A 15,067-nucleotide genomic window follows, 5' to 3' on the forward strand; every position below is an offset into this window, starting at 1 on the left:
AAAATTCACCTGTGAAGCCATCTGGTCCTGGACTTTTGTTTGCTGGAAGATTTTTAATCACAGTTTCAATTTCATTACTTGTGATTGGTCTGTTCATATTTTCTGTTTCTTACTGGTTCAGTCTTGGAAGGTTGTATTTTTCTAAGAATTTGTCCATTTCTTCCAGGTTGTCCATTTTATTGGCATATAGTTGCTTGTAGTAATCTCTCATGATCCTTTGTATTTTTGCAGTGTAAGTTGTTACTTCTTTTTCATTTCTAATATTGTTGATTTGAGTCTTCTCCCTTTTTTTCCTGATGAGTTTGGCAAACGGTTTATCAATTTTGTTTATCTTCTCAAAGAACCAGCTTTTAGTTTTATTGATCTTTGCTATTGTTTTGTTCGTTTCTATTTCATTTATTTCTGTTCTGATCTTTATGATTTCTTTCCTTCTACTAACTTTAGGTTTTTTTGTTCTTTCTCTAGTTGCTTTAGGTGTAAGGTTAGGTTGTTTATTTGAGATGTTTCTTGTTTCTTGAAGTAGGATTGTATTGCTATAAACTTCCGTCTTAGAAATTGTTTTGCTGCATCCCATAGATTTTCAGTCATTGTATTTTCGTTGTCATTTGTTTCTATGTATTTTTTGATTTCCTCTTTGATTTCTTCAGTGATCTCTTGGTTATTTAGTAGCTCACTGTTTAGCCTCCATGTATGTGTGTTTTTTACATTTTTTTCCCTGTAATTGATTTCTAATCTCATAACGTTGTGATTGGAAAAGATGCTTGATATGATTTCAATTTTCTTAAATTTATTGAGGCTTGATTTGTGGCCCAAGATGTGATCTATCCTGGAGAATGTTCCATGTGCACTTGAGAAGAAAGTGTATTCTGCTGCTTTCGGATGGAATGTCCTATAAATATCAATTAAGACTATCTGGTCTGTTGTGTCATTTAAGGCTTGTGTTTCCTTATTAATTTTCTGTCTGGAGGATCTATCCATTCGTGTAAGTGGAGTGTTAAAGTCCCCCACTATTATTGAGTTACTGTCGATTTCCCCTTTTATGGTTGTTAGCATTTGCCTTATGTATTGAGGTGCTCCTATGTTGGGTGCATGAATATTTATAATTGTTATATCTTCTTCTTGAATTGATCCCTTGGTCATTATGTTTTGTTTTTCCTTGTCTCTTGTGACAGTCTTTATTTTAAAGTCTATTTTGTCTGATATGAGTATTGCTAATCAAGCTTTCTTTTGATTTCCATTTGCATGAAATATCTTTTTCCATCCCCTCACTTTCAGTCTGTATGTGTCCCTAGGTCTGAAGTGGGTCTCTTGTAGACAACATATATGCAGATCTTATTTTTGTATCCTTTCAGCCAGTCTGTGTCTTTTGGTTGGAGCATTTAATCCATTTAGTAAGGTAATTATCAATACGTATGTTCCTATTACCATTTTCTTAATTGTTTGGGGTTTGTTTTTGTGGGTCTTTTTCTTCTCTTGTGTCTCCCACCTAGAGATGTTTGTTTAGCATTTGTTGTAAAGCTGGTTTGGTGGTGCTTAACTCTCTTAGCTTTCGCTTGTCTGTAAAGCTTTTGATTTTTCTGTGGAATCTGAATGAGATCCTTGCTGGGTAGAGTAATCTTTGTTGTAGGTTTTTTTCTTTCATCACTTTAAATATATCCTGCCACTCCCGTCTGGCCTGCAGAGTTTCTGCTGAAAAATCAGCTGATAGGCTTATGAGGATTCCCTTGTATGTTATTTGTTGCTTTTCCCTTGCTGCTTGTAATATTTTTTCTTTGAATTTAATTTTTGTTAGTGTGATTAATATGTGTCTTCATGTGTTTCTGCTAGAGTTTATCCTGTATGGGACTCTCTGTGCTTCCTGGACGTGGGTGGCTATTTCCTTTCCCATGTTAGGGATGTTTTTGACTATAATGTGTTCAAATATTTCCTCATACCCTTTCTTTTACTCTTCTTCTTTTGGGACCCCTATAATTTGAATGTTGGTGCCTTTAGTGCTGTCCCAGTGGTCTCTGAGACTGTCCTCAATTCTTTTCATTCTTTTTTCTTTATTCTGCTCCTTGGCAGTTATTTCCACCATTCTATCTTCCAGCTCACTTATTCCTTCTTCTGCCTCAGTTATTCTGGTTTTGATTCCTTGTAGTGTATTTTTCATTTCAGTTATTGTGTTGTTCATCTCTGTTTGTTTGTTCTTTAATTCTTCTAGGTCTTTGTTAAACATTTCTTGTATTTTCTCGATCCATGCTTACATTCTATTTCCAAGATTTTGGATCATCTTTACTATCATTACTCTGAATTCTTTTTCAGGTAGCTTGCCTATTTCCTCTTTATTTATTTGGTCTTGTGGGTTTTTATCTTGCTCCTTCATCTGCAACATATTTCTCTGTCTTCTCATTTTGTCTCACTTACTGTGTTTGAGGTCACCTTTCTCCAGGCTGCAGGGTCACAGTTCCTCTTGCTTCTGATGTCTGCCTCCAGTGGGCAAGTTTGGTCTAGCAGCTTGTGTAGGCTTCCTGGTGGGAGGGACTGATGCCTGCCTTCTGGTGGGTAGAGCTTGATCTTGTCCCTCTGATGGGCAGGGCCGCATCAAGTGGTGTGTTTTGGGGTGTCTGCAGGCTTAGTACGACTTTCGGCAGCCTGTCTGCTCATGGGTGGGTTTGTGCTCCTGTCTTGCTTGTTGTTTGGCATGGGGTGTTCAGCACTGGAGCCTGCAGGCAGGTGGTTGGAGCCAGGTCTTGGAGTTGAGATGGAGACCTCCGGGAGATCTCTTGCCATTTAATATTACCTGGGGCCTTGAATTCTCTTGCGATTCAGCATCTTGGACTCAGAGCTCCCACCCTGAGGCTCAGGCCTGACCCCTGGCCTGGGAACCAATATTCTGCAAACCACACAGCTCATCAAAAAAAAAAAAAAAGGAAAAAAAAGAAGAGAATAGAAAAAAGAAAAAGAAGAAGAAGAAAAAAAACAAACTATGAAACTAAAGGGTGGGAAGAAAACAAATGAAAACAAACAGCCATAAAGCCCACAACAAATAGCAAAGACAGAAACAAGCAAACAACAACTATTAAAAACAAACAAGCAAGCAGACAACCAAAGCCCCAGACAAATGGTAAAAGCAAAACCAAAGAAACAAAAACAAAAAAGAACAAAGACACACACACACACACACAAAAAGAAGCAAAAACAAAAACAGAAACAACAAAAACCAAGAGAACAACCAGCCAAAGAGATGAACCCCTAAATGAAATGGAACAATTAAAAGCAAAACTAACAAAACAAAACCAAACCAAAACAAATGCAGAATGAAAACTGAAGGAAAAAGCAAAGAAAACAAAACAAATACACAAAAACGATATAAAAGATAGAAAAGATAAGCACCAATAGAACAAAGGAAAAAAGATAAAAACAAAATAGAATAAAGGAAAGAAAAAGGAAAAAATACAGAACAACAAAAAAGTAAAGTAGAAATAGAAATATAAAAAGATAAAAAAACTAAAGAAAAATAAAAATTAAAACAAATAATAAAAAACCCCCACAGAATAAAACAATACATAAAAAAATAGTAATAATTATATTTTCCTGGGGTCTCAGCTGTCAGTGTCCTTGCCCCCACCATGAGTCACAGCCAACCTCTGCTGCCCCAGGAGGCCCTCCAAAACTTCTAGGTAGGTCTCTGGTCCCTCTGTGGGCATTGTGGGAGCAGCTCAGACTCTGACCTGGCCCAACTCCTGCATGTACTAGTCCCCAAAGTCCACAGCTGCTAGAGCTAGACCGCCTTCATTTGTGGGAATACTCATTGTCTATTCAGATATTCCATAGATGTAAAGGTTACCAAGCGGATTGCAGGGATTTGTGGCTTGTGCCCAGAAAGATTTTTGTTCCTCTTCCTTAGTTGTCCTGCCCCTGGGGCTCAGCTGTGGTTTTAGCCCCACACCGGCATGTGGGCCACCCACAGGAGTCTGCTCCTGAGGCTGTCCTGGAGCACTTGGGTCTGCCCCTGTGAGGACAGGGTGCATATGTGGCATGACTACCTAGGTCATGGGGGCCCTGGCAGTGACAGGTGCACAGGAAAGCCAGTGGCCACGGTTGCTAGAGATCTGGCCCTAGCTCCTGATGGCTGGTGTGAGAAGGTCAGCCCTGGTGGGGGCTTTCCTTAGTGCCTGGAGTGGCAGGGGGCTGGTTTGTGGAGAGAGAGGCTGCAATGGCAAATCCACCCACTGTGCACCACTCAAGAGTGGTGCCTTGCTTCTATGGCAGTCTGGGTTTCCTCCACAAGAATTCCTGGTTGCGGATTTCCTCCCTCCTGTCCCCTCGTGCTGTCTCCTTGCAGCCAACAGCAGTCCTCTCCCCGGGTTTGATCTCCAATCCCTACGTTCCAGCTCTCAGTCCCCATGTGCACATGCGGACACACATCCCAGTCTGTGGTGCACAGGGCTGTCGCATGGACTGCCTGTGTAGGTCTCACTCTGTCCTGTCTACCACAGACTGGCCATTTCACCCTCCTCCAACAGCCTCAGGGCTCCCCTTCTGTCCCAACTGATTTCCCCATCAGTGAGGGGGCTTCCCCTGATGTGGGAACCTCTCCTCTGCTTCAGCTCCCCTTCAGGGGTGCAGAGCCTGTCCTGCTTCCTCTCCTTTTCTTTTTCCCTTCTTTCTTTCATCCTACCTGGTTTTGCAGAGATCTTTCTTGTCCTTTCTGGTGTCCAAGGTCTTCTGCTAGTGTTCAGCTGGTGTTCTGTGAGAATTGTTCCATCTGTTGATGTAGTCTTGATGCATTTGTGGAGAGAGATGAACTCCATGTCCTCCTACTCCTCTGCCATCTTAGTGATTCCCAATAATAATGAATAATTCTCTAATACAACCTGATAGTCATCCTATATTCAAGTCTCCCCAACTGTGTCTAAAAATACTTTTATAGCTGTTTTATTTATTTATATTTTTGAATCTGGATAAACGGAGTTTCACTCCCTGTATTTATTTATATGTTATATCTGTTTAGATCAACCTAGAAGTGATAAATAAAATTTTAATTTATTATTCATTTTTTTAAATGACATTGAATTTTTGAAGAAATAGATTAATTTTCTTATAGAATATCTCAGATATTCTCCCTGTTTGTTTTCTCACGGTGTCATTTACCTTGTTTTTCTTTCCCCCATGTTTACTATCACTGAAGGTAGATCTGGATACTGGCTGGGATTATATGATTATAGTCACTCATAGTCGTGAGTCTTTTTGATGTTAAAATTGTCCCAAATTTGTCCATGAGATGTCCATTTGGCCAACCTCTCTGTCCTTGATATGACCTCATTAATCTTTGAGTGTGCTTTTGCTTTCTGGTATAGAGATATATCATAGCCACACTTTGTGTTTTTCCCCTACACCTGCAATCTGTGATTTCTCCAAGGAGCACTGTTTGCTGTTGTTTTTTTAAAAATGAACAAAAATTATTTAAAAAACAAAAATCTGGGTGCTGCATTTTCTCATTATTATTAGAGTTCTGTTGTTTCAAGAACCTTTTAGTGGGCCAAACTGTTATATATATATACTTTTTATTTTTTCCATTCAAATTTATGTTATAAAGATTTTTCTTAACTTCTTTTATATTTTTATTTTAAACACTCACCAACCAAAGCTCACCAAAGAAAAAGATTTATTTAGCTTGTTGCAGCAAAGGAAAATGCACACCATAGGGAACCAGAAGTCATCTCAAAATTGGGAAATTCAGAAGAGTACAGGGGATGGGAGTTAAACATACGATAGTCTCGGCAGGAATTATTTAGAATTTGTAAAGTCTGTGAGTTGCTGCTATCATTTGTAGTTTTATCTTTAGAACACCGAGTTCCCTATGAGTTATTGTTAAGAATGTGGTCTCTTCTGAAAAAGGATTATGGGCTGAATGAGCTGGTGTTTGAGCTTAGATAATTTGTCTTGCATGTTATGGTTTGGTGTATTTTATATATTTTGTGAGCTATAGTACAGTTATATAAGTTGTGTTTTTTGTTTCAGTTACCAGTTCCCCCCTTTAACCTAGCAGCCATCAGCGTTATATTTTTAAAAACAACTTTATTGAGGTAGAGTTGATATACAAAAACTGTATCTATGTAGTGTCCACAAGTGATGAGTTTGGACATATGCATACAACCATGAAACCATCACCACAGTCAAGACCGTAGACATATTCATCACCTCCAAAAGTTTCCTTGTGCCTCTTTTTTTTTTTGGTGAGAACACTTAAGAGATTTACCCTCTTAACAAAATTTTAAGTGCATAATGCATTGTTGTTCACGATCAGTTCTAAGTTATACGGCAGAATTTATTCATCTTGCATAACTGACATTTTAAACCCATTAAACAACCAGTCTCCATTGCCTCCTCCCTGTGGCCCCTCCACAGCCACCACTTGATTCACTGCTTCTATGAGTTTGACTATTTTAGGTGCTTCATATAAGTGGAATCATGCAATATTTGTGCTTCTATGACTGGCTTATTTCACTTACATAATGTCTTCCAAGTTCATTCATGTTGTCACAAATAGTAGGATTTCCTTCCTTTTTAGGAATGAGTAATATTCCATCGCATGAATATACCACATTTTCTTAGTCTATTCATTGGTCATCGGACATTACTGTCGTTGGCTTTGCCTGCCTTGTAGTTCTTTTGTTTCTCTTTTCCTCTCTTACTGTCTTCCTTTTTTGTTTTGCTGATTTTTGTAGTTGTTGAGATATTGTTGTGAAACTTGCCCTCTGTTCACTGGTGCTGAATAGAAACGTGGAGACAGAGTTTTGGGTAAAGTAGAAAAGAGTAGCTTTTATTGCTTTGCCAGGCAGAGAGGGCCACAGCAGGCTAATGCCTTCAAGACCCTAGAGGGGGTAGTGAGGAGTTTTATTGTGTTCAAGGAGCAGGGTGTGATCAACTCATGGACAATTCTTGGATTGGTTGGCATCAAGGTGAAATTTCAAGCAACATCAACCTTCTGGTTTCAACCAGTGTAGGGTTTATGTTCTTATGGTCAGCAGTTTTCATCTGGTGGGGATCTGCTTCCTCTAAAAACAACTTAGGAACGTATGTCAGGCCTTTATATCTTTCAGGGAACTGTGAGTTCGGTGATTCTGCCATGTGTCAGATTTATAGCCTAAACTGTTACCCGTTCCCCAGCCCAACAGCTATTCTTTGTTTCTACATCTTCACATTTCCCAATCATCAAATCTTGAGTCAGCCTTTTATTTCAAAAGACAAGGACACAAGGGCTTGTACACAGTTTCAATATTCTTTGATTGTTTTCTCTTCCTCTCTCTTTTTTTTAATTTTTTTTTTTTTCTTTTGGCTTTGACACGTGGCTTGTGGGATCTCAGTTTCCCAGCCAGGGACTGAACCTGGGCCATGGCAGTGGAAGCCTGGAATCCTAACCACTAGGCCACCAGGGAACTCCCTGTTTTCTCTTTTTCTTTTTGTATCCTCTGTTGGCATTTTCTTTGTGGTTACCATGAGGCTTACATAAAATACAATATCTTATAGTTATGTCTCTTTTTAAGCTGACAATAACTTAACTTCAATCACATACAAAAACTCCCTCCCCACTTTATGTTTGATGTCACCTTCTATATTTTTTTATATTGTGAATCCATTAATAAATTTTTGTAGTTTTTATTCTTAAAACTTTTTCTTTTAACTCTTATACCATAATTAACAATGATTTATATACCACTGTCACAGTGTTACAGTATTCTGTATTTGTATATATATTTACATTTATCAGCAAGTTTTATACTTTGATATACTTTCCTGTTGCAGTTTAGTGTCTTCATTTCATCTTGAAAAACTCCCTTTAGTGTTTCTTGTAAGGTGGGTCTACTAGTGATGAACTCCTTCAGCTTTTGTTTGTCTGAGAAAGTCTTTATCTCTCTTTCATTTTTGAAGAACAGCTTTGTTGGGTATAGTATTCTTAGTTTACAGTTTTTCTTCCATCAGCACTTTGAGTATATCATCTTACTCCCTTTTAGCCTGTAAAATTTCTGCTGAGAAATTCACTCATGGTCTTATGGGTTCCCTTGTATGTTAGTTTTTTCATGCTGCATTCAAAACTCTCTCTGTCTTTGATGTGACAATTTGATTATAATGTGTCTCAGTGTAGACATCTTTAAGTTCATCCTCTTTGGGTTCTTTAGGCTCAGTGAATCTGGATGTTTATTTCCCTACCCAGATTTGGGAAATTTTCAACCATTATTTTTTAAATAACCTTTCTGTCTCTTTCTCTCTCCCTTCTCCTCCTCTTATACTGTGTACATTGGTTTTCTTGAATGCTCTCCCATAAATCTCATAGGCTTTCTTGACTCTTTTTTGTTCTTTTTTCTTTTTGCTCCTCTGGTGGGAGTATTTCAAATGACTGTCTTTGAGTTCACTGATTCTTTTTTCTTCTTGGCCAAGTTTGTTGTTGAAGCTCTCTACTGAATTTTTCAGTTCAGTATTTTATTCTTCAGTTTCAGAATTTCTGTTTTGTTCTTTGTTATGGTTTCTATTTCATTTTGTTCATGTATCATTTTCCTGATTTTTTAAAAAGTATTCTATCTGTTCTCTCGTAGCTCACTGTGCTTCTTTAAGATGATTATTTTGAATTCTTTGTCAGGCAATCCACTCATTTCAAATTCTTTAGGATAAGTTACTGGAGATTTACTTTGTGTCATATTTCCCTGATACTTGTGTTCCCTGCAGCTTTGCATTGGTGTCTGTGATTCAAAGAAGTAACTGCCTCTTCCAGTCTTTACAGACTGGCTGTGGCAGGAAAAGACTTTCAGCAGTTGGCCTGGCTAGAAGTTCTGGGAGACTCTCAAACATTTTCTATGGATGTGCACAATCCACTCTCATCTTCCTCCTAGGAGAGAAGTTTCAGGGTTGTGTGCCTTCCTCCAATCTTGCAGAGCTGTGCTGCCCACCGTGAGCTGCCATCCTTTTTACCTAAAGCCGTGTAATGAAAGGCCAGGATGTTGGATTCATGCCTCATTCCTCTCCCTCCCATCTGAGGGAGAAGTCTCAAGGTTGTGCTCCTTCTCCCAAACTCACAGAGCTGTGTGACTTCCATATACCACATGTCCCTTTTCCTAGGGCAGTGCATTGAAAAGCCTGGTCACTGAGTGCAAGCTCCCCTTCTCTCCCTCCCTCCTGAAGTAGAAGTCTCAGAATTGTGTGTCATCTCCCAATCTTGCAGAGCCAAACCAATGGCTGAGAGCAACTCCCCTTTTTTGCTGGCTTCATATTTATTTCTCATTTGAAATAAGGGAGCCTTTAAAAATTTCTCTATGCTAGTTAGTCATTGATAGAGGTGTTACAGCTATAAATTTCCCTCTAAGCTCTGTTTTTGCCACATTTGTACATTTTGACATGTTGTGTTGTGTTTATGTTTTTATTCATTTCAAAGTATTTTCTAATTTCTCTTGTGATTTCTTTTTTGACAAATTCATTATTTAGGAGTATTTGTTTAATTTCCACATATTTGTAAATCCCCAAATTTCCTTCTGTTATTGATTTCTAATTTAATTCCATTGTGTTTGGGGAATATAGTTTACATGATTTCAATCCTTCAAAACGTATGAGGTTTGTTTTATAGCCTTGTATATGGTCTATCTTGAAGAATGTTTCAGGTGTGTTTTTGAGGAGTGTATATTTTGCTGCTGTTGGGAAGAGTGCTCTACAGATGTCTGGTAGATTTGATAGTGATGCCGAGTCCTTTATATCCTTGTTGATTTTATGTTTACTTGTTCTACCACCTAATTTAAAGATTTACTTTTGTTCTTGTGGTTCTGCAGTTTCACCATGTTGTGTCTATATGGATATTTTTGGAAACTTTTTTCTTTGAGTAATTGGTCTTGAATCTATGGTTTGGTTTCCTTTCAATATTTCTGGAAAATATCCACCAATACTTCTCTTTTTAAATTTTAAAAAACTGAAGTATAGTTTACATAAAATATTATATTAGTTTCAAGCGTACAACATAGTGATTCAACATTTATATACATTACACGTTAATCCCTATGATAAGTCTATTTGTCACCATACAAAGTGATTACAATATTATTGGCTATATTCACTATGCTGTATGTTACATCCCCCTCACTTATTTATTTTATAACTGGAAGTTTGTACTTGTTAATCCCCTTCACCTATTTGGCCCAACCCACACTCCCTTCACTTCTAGTGGTTACCAGTTTGTTCTCTGTATCTACGAGTCTGTTTCAGTTTTGTTTTGTGTGTTCATTTGTTTTGTGTTTTAGATTCCACATATAAGTGAAATCATATGGTATTTGTCTTTCTCCACCTGACTTATTTCACTGAGCATAATAGCCTCTAGGTCCATCCATGTTGTCTCAAATGGCAACATTTCATTCTTTTTTAATGGTTGGGAAATATTCCATTGTATATGTATACCATATCTTCTTTGTTCATTCATCTGTTGATGGACACTTATGTTGCTTCCATATCTTGGCTACTGTACATAATGCTGCAATGAACATAGGGGAGCACATATCTTTTCAAATTAGTGTTTTTGTCTTATTTGGATAGATATCCAGAAGTGGAATTTCTAGATTGTATGGTAGTTTTATTTTTAATTTTTTTGAGAAAACTCCTTTCTGTTTTCCACAGTGGCTGCACCAATTTACATTCCCACCAACAGTCCATGAATGTTCCCTTTTCTCCACATCCTCACCAACACTTGTTGTTTGTTGTCTTTTTGATAATAGCCATGAATAGCCACTCTGACAGTTGTGAGGTTATATCTCATTTTGGTTTTGATTTGCATTTCCCTGATGATTAGTGATGTTGAGCATCTTCTGATGTGCCTGTTAGCCATCTCTATTTCTTCCTATGAAAGATATGTATTTGGTCCTCTGTCATTTTTCCGTTGGATTGTTTATTTTTTTGATATTGAGTTGTATGAGTTCTTTATATATATTTGATATTAACCACTATTGAATATATAATTTGCAAATACCTTCTCTCATTCAGTAGATTGCTTTTTGCTTTTGTTGATGGTTTCCTTTGCTGTGCAAAAGCTTTTTAGTTTGATGTAGTCCCATTTTTTTTTTTTTTTGCTTTTGTTTCCCTTGCCTGAGAAGACAGACACACCCCCCCCCCCCAAAAATATCTCTAAGACCAATGTCAGATAGCATAATCCTGATGTTTTCTTCTAGGAGTTTTATGCTTTCAGGTTTTACATTTAAGTATTTAATCCATTTTGAGTTTATTTATATATATTGTAAAAGAAAGTGGTCCAGTTTGATTCTTTTTCATGTAGCTGTTCAGTTTTCCCAGCAACATTTATTGAAGAGACTGTCTTTTCCCTATTGTATATTCTTGGCTCCTTGGTTGCAAATCAATTAACCATATAAGTGTGGGTTTATTTCTGGGCTCTCTATTCTGTTCCATTGATCTATATGTCTGTTTTTGTGCCAATATCATATAGTTTTGATTAGACTAGATGAACACTTTAGACCAGATATACATAGAACATTCCACCCCAAAACAGCAGAATACATATTCTTTCCAAGTGTACATGGAGCATTCTCCAGGATAGATCACATGTTAGGCCACAAAACAATGACAAAACAACTACATCTTGGTAGTGTAGTTTTGATAACAGGATGTGTGATACCTCAGTTTTTTTTTTCTTAAGATTGTTTCGGTTACTGAGGTCTTTTGTGGTTCCATACAAATTTTAGGATTATTTGTTCCAGATCTATAAAAAATGCTATAGGCACTTTGATAAGGACTGCATTGAATTTGTAGACTGCTTTGGGTAGTATGGATATTTCAACAATATTAATTCTTCCAATCCATGACTGTGGTATATCTTTACATTTATTTATATTGTCTTCAATTTCTTTCATCAATATCTTATGGTTTGCAGAGAACAGATCTTTTACCTCCTTAGTTAGATTTATTCCTAGATATATTATTCTTTTGATGCAGCTGTAAATGGGGTTGTGTTTCTTAATTTCTCTTTCTGTTAGTTTATTATTAGTGTATAGAAACACAAGAGATTTCTGTATATTGAGTTTACATCCTGCAACTTTGCTGAGTTTATTTATCAATTCTAATAATTTTTTGTGGAGTCTTTAGAATTTTCTATATATAGCATCATGTAATATTATTTCCTCCTTTTTACTAACTTTGGGCTTTGTTGTTCTCTACTTTTTAAAGTTCCTTTAGGTGTAAGGTTAGATTGTTTATTTGAGATTTTTCTTGTTTTCTGAGGTAGACCTGTATCACCATGAACTTTTCTTTTAGAACTGCTTTTGCCAAACCCCATAGAATTTTGAATGTTGTGCTTCCATTTTCATTTGTCTCAAGGTACTTTTTAATTTCCTCTTTGATTTTTTTGTTGAGCCATTGAGTTTTTTTTTCATAACACACTTTTAAATTTATTTATTTGTTTATTTATTTATGGTTGAATTGGGTCTTCGCTGCTGTGCATGGGCTTTCTCTAGTTGTGGTGAGTGAGGGCTACACTTTGTTGCAGTGCACAGGTTTCTCATTGTGGTGGCTTCTCTTGTGGCAGAGCATGGGCTCTAGGAGCATGGGCTTCAGTAGTTGTGGCACATGGGCTCAGTAGTTGTGGTGCATGAACTTAGTTGCTCTGTGGTATGTGGGATCTTCTTGGACCAGGGCTCAAACCCGTGTCCCCTGCATTGGCAGGCGGATTCTTAACCATTGAGCCAACAGGGAAGTCCCGAGCCATTGAGTTTTTAGAAGCATGCTGTTTAGTCTCCACATGTTTGTGTTTTTTTCCATTTTTCTTTTTGTAATTGATTTCTAGTTTCATACCATTGTGATCCTAAAAGAAGCTTGATATAATTTCAACCTTCTTAAATTTATTGAGATTTGTTCTGTGGCCTAACATGTGACCTATCCTGGAGAATGCTCCATATGCACTTGAAAAGAATATGTATTCTGCTGTTTTGGGGTGGAATATTCTATGTACATCTGGTCTAAAGTGTTCATTTAGTCTAAAGTGTTGTTTAAGGCCAATGTTTCCTTACTGATATTCTGTTTGGATGATCTATCCATTAATGTCAGTGAGGTGTTAAAGTACTTGACTATTATTGTATTACTGTCAATTTCTCCCTTTATATATGTTAATATTTGCTTTATGTATTTATGTGCTCCTGCGTTGGGTGCATAGATATTTGCAAATGTTAAATCCTCTCATTGAATTGATCCCTTTATAAATATGAAGTGTCCTTTTTTGTCTCTTTTTACAGTCTTTGTTTTAAATCTATTTTGTCTGATATAAGTATTGTCACCCAGATTTTTTTTGTTTCCATTTGCATGGAATATCTTTTCCTATCCCTTCACTTTCAGTCTGTGTGTGTCTTGATCCAAAGTGAGTCTTTTGTAGGCAACACATATCGGTCTTGTTTTTTATACATTCAGTCACCCTATGTCTTCTGTTTGGAGCATTTAGTCCATTTACATTTAAAGAAATTATTGATAGGTATGTAATTATAGCCACTTGTTAATTGTTTTCTGTTTGTTAATATTTGTTTAATATTGCCTCTGCATTACCTTGCTTTTGTTCTGGAACACCCATTTAGTGTAGTTTAGGTTTTCTTGCCTTATCCTCCAAGACTCCTCACTTCTACTCTTCTCTTCTAAATTCTTTCTCCTTCTCCTTTCCCTTCCCCCTCTTCCCCTTCCTCTTCCCCTTCCTCTTCCCCTTCCTCTTCTTCTTCTCCTTCTTCTCCTTCTTCTTCTTCCTCTTGTTCTTCTTCTTCTTCTTTCTCTTCCTCTTCCTCTCCTCCTCCTCCTCCTCCTTCTTCTCTGTCTCTTCCCCCCCCTCCTCTTCCTCTTCCTCTGCTTCCTCTTCCTTCTTCTTGGTGCTGCCCTCAGGATATTTTATTCTGACCTGTCTTCCAGTACACCAGTTCTTTCTTTACATGTCTCTAATCTGCTTTGAATAATATATTTTGGGTTTTAAATTTCAGCTATTCCATTTTTCATTTAAATAAACTTCCATTCCTTTTGAAATCTTCTATGTCACTTTATCTAGCTTCCTATAACTTGTAAATATTTTAAAGTTTGTCTTTTATTTGTATCAATGGGGAAAACCTATGAGTTTGTAATCTGTATTCAATATTTCCAATATTTAAAATTTGCTAGTCTCTTTTTACACTTTGTGGGTTTTTTGAGGGGGGGGAGTGTTTGCTCATTGTTTCTTTTTGATTATTTTTCTCTTTATTTCTGTTTAATTTCTTTTAAAATTCCTTGTCGGGATTGTATGATGAATAGGGTAAAGTTATCTTCCTTTGTGGAGGATTTAAACTTAATTTTTAGGGACCTGTGACTATTACTAGTCCAGAATTGCCTCAAACCGGGATCTTGGCTTGAGTTTCTGGACCATCAAAGAGATGCAACCCTGTAATAACTACATTTTCTAGCTTCTGTATTTAATGCTTTGGCATCTTGGGAATTTGCTGTCCCTGGAGAGATTGACCATCCCAGAGCTAACCAATTCTTAGAGATAGAAAGGGACTGACTCCTTTGCAAGTATGCCTTTGACATACAAATGAACCAATCCATAGTCCATATTCCAACCATCTCCTCTATCAGCCCTTGCTCTCTGGCCACTATATAACAGGCCTAATCACCTGAGGGTCAGATATCAGATAACTATAGAGACCCCCATACCCTAGAGCCCACTGATATTATTCCAAATAGCCAATCCTAACCCTGCTTGCCATACCTATTCCGTCTTGCAGAAATCACAATAAAGCTCTTGCCCATGTTTCACCTTGCTCCCTATGCTCCTAACTGACCCTCATGCTTTACTGTGTGGCCATGCATGGCATGGCATATTCTCTCATCATGGGAACTATGAGTAACAAACTGTCTTTTCAATGGCAATCATCTCTGGATGTGTTGGCCTTACCATACTTGAATAATAAAACTTACGTTTAAAAACAAACCCCAGGCTGCAAATATATGTGATAGCCAGTGATCTTTTTTTCTTTTCTTTTTTCTCTTTTCCATATGTAGCAAATCAACCTTGGACATAAGGCATTGGTGGTGAGGGATG

The sequence above is a fragment of the Eubalaena glacialis genome, chromosome 3, assembly GCF_028564815.1.
Source record: "Eubalaena glacialis isolate mEubGla1 chromosome 3, mEubGla1.1.hap2.+ XY, whole genome shotgun sequence".
NCBI lineage: Eukaryota > Metazoa > Chordata > Mammalia > Artiodactyla > Balaenidae > Eubalaena > Eubalaena glacialis.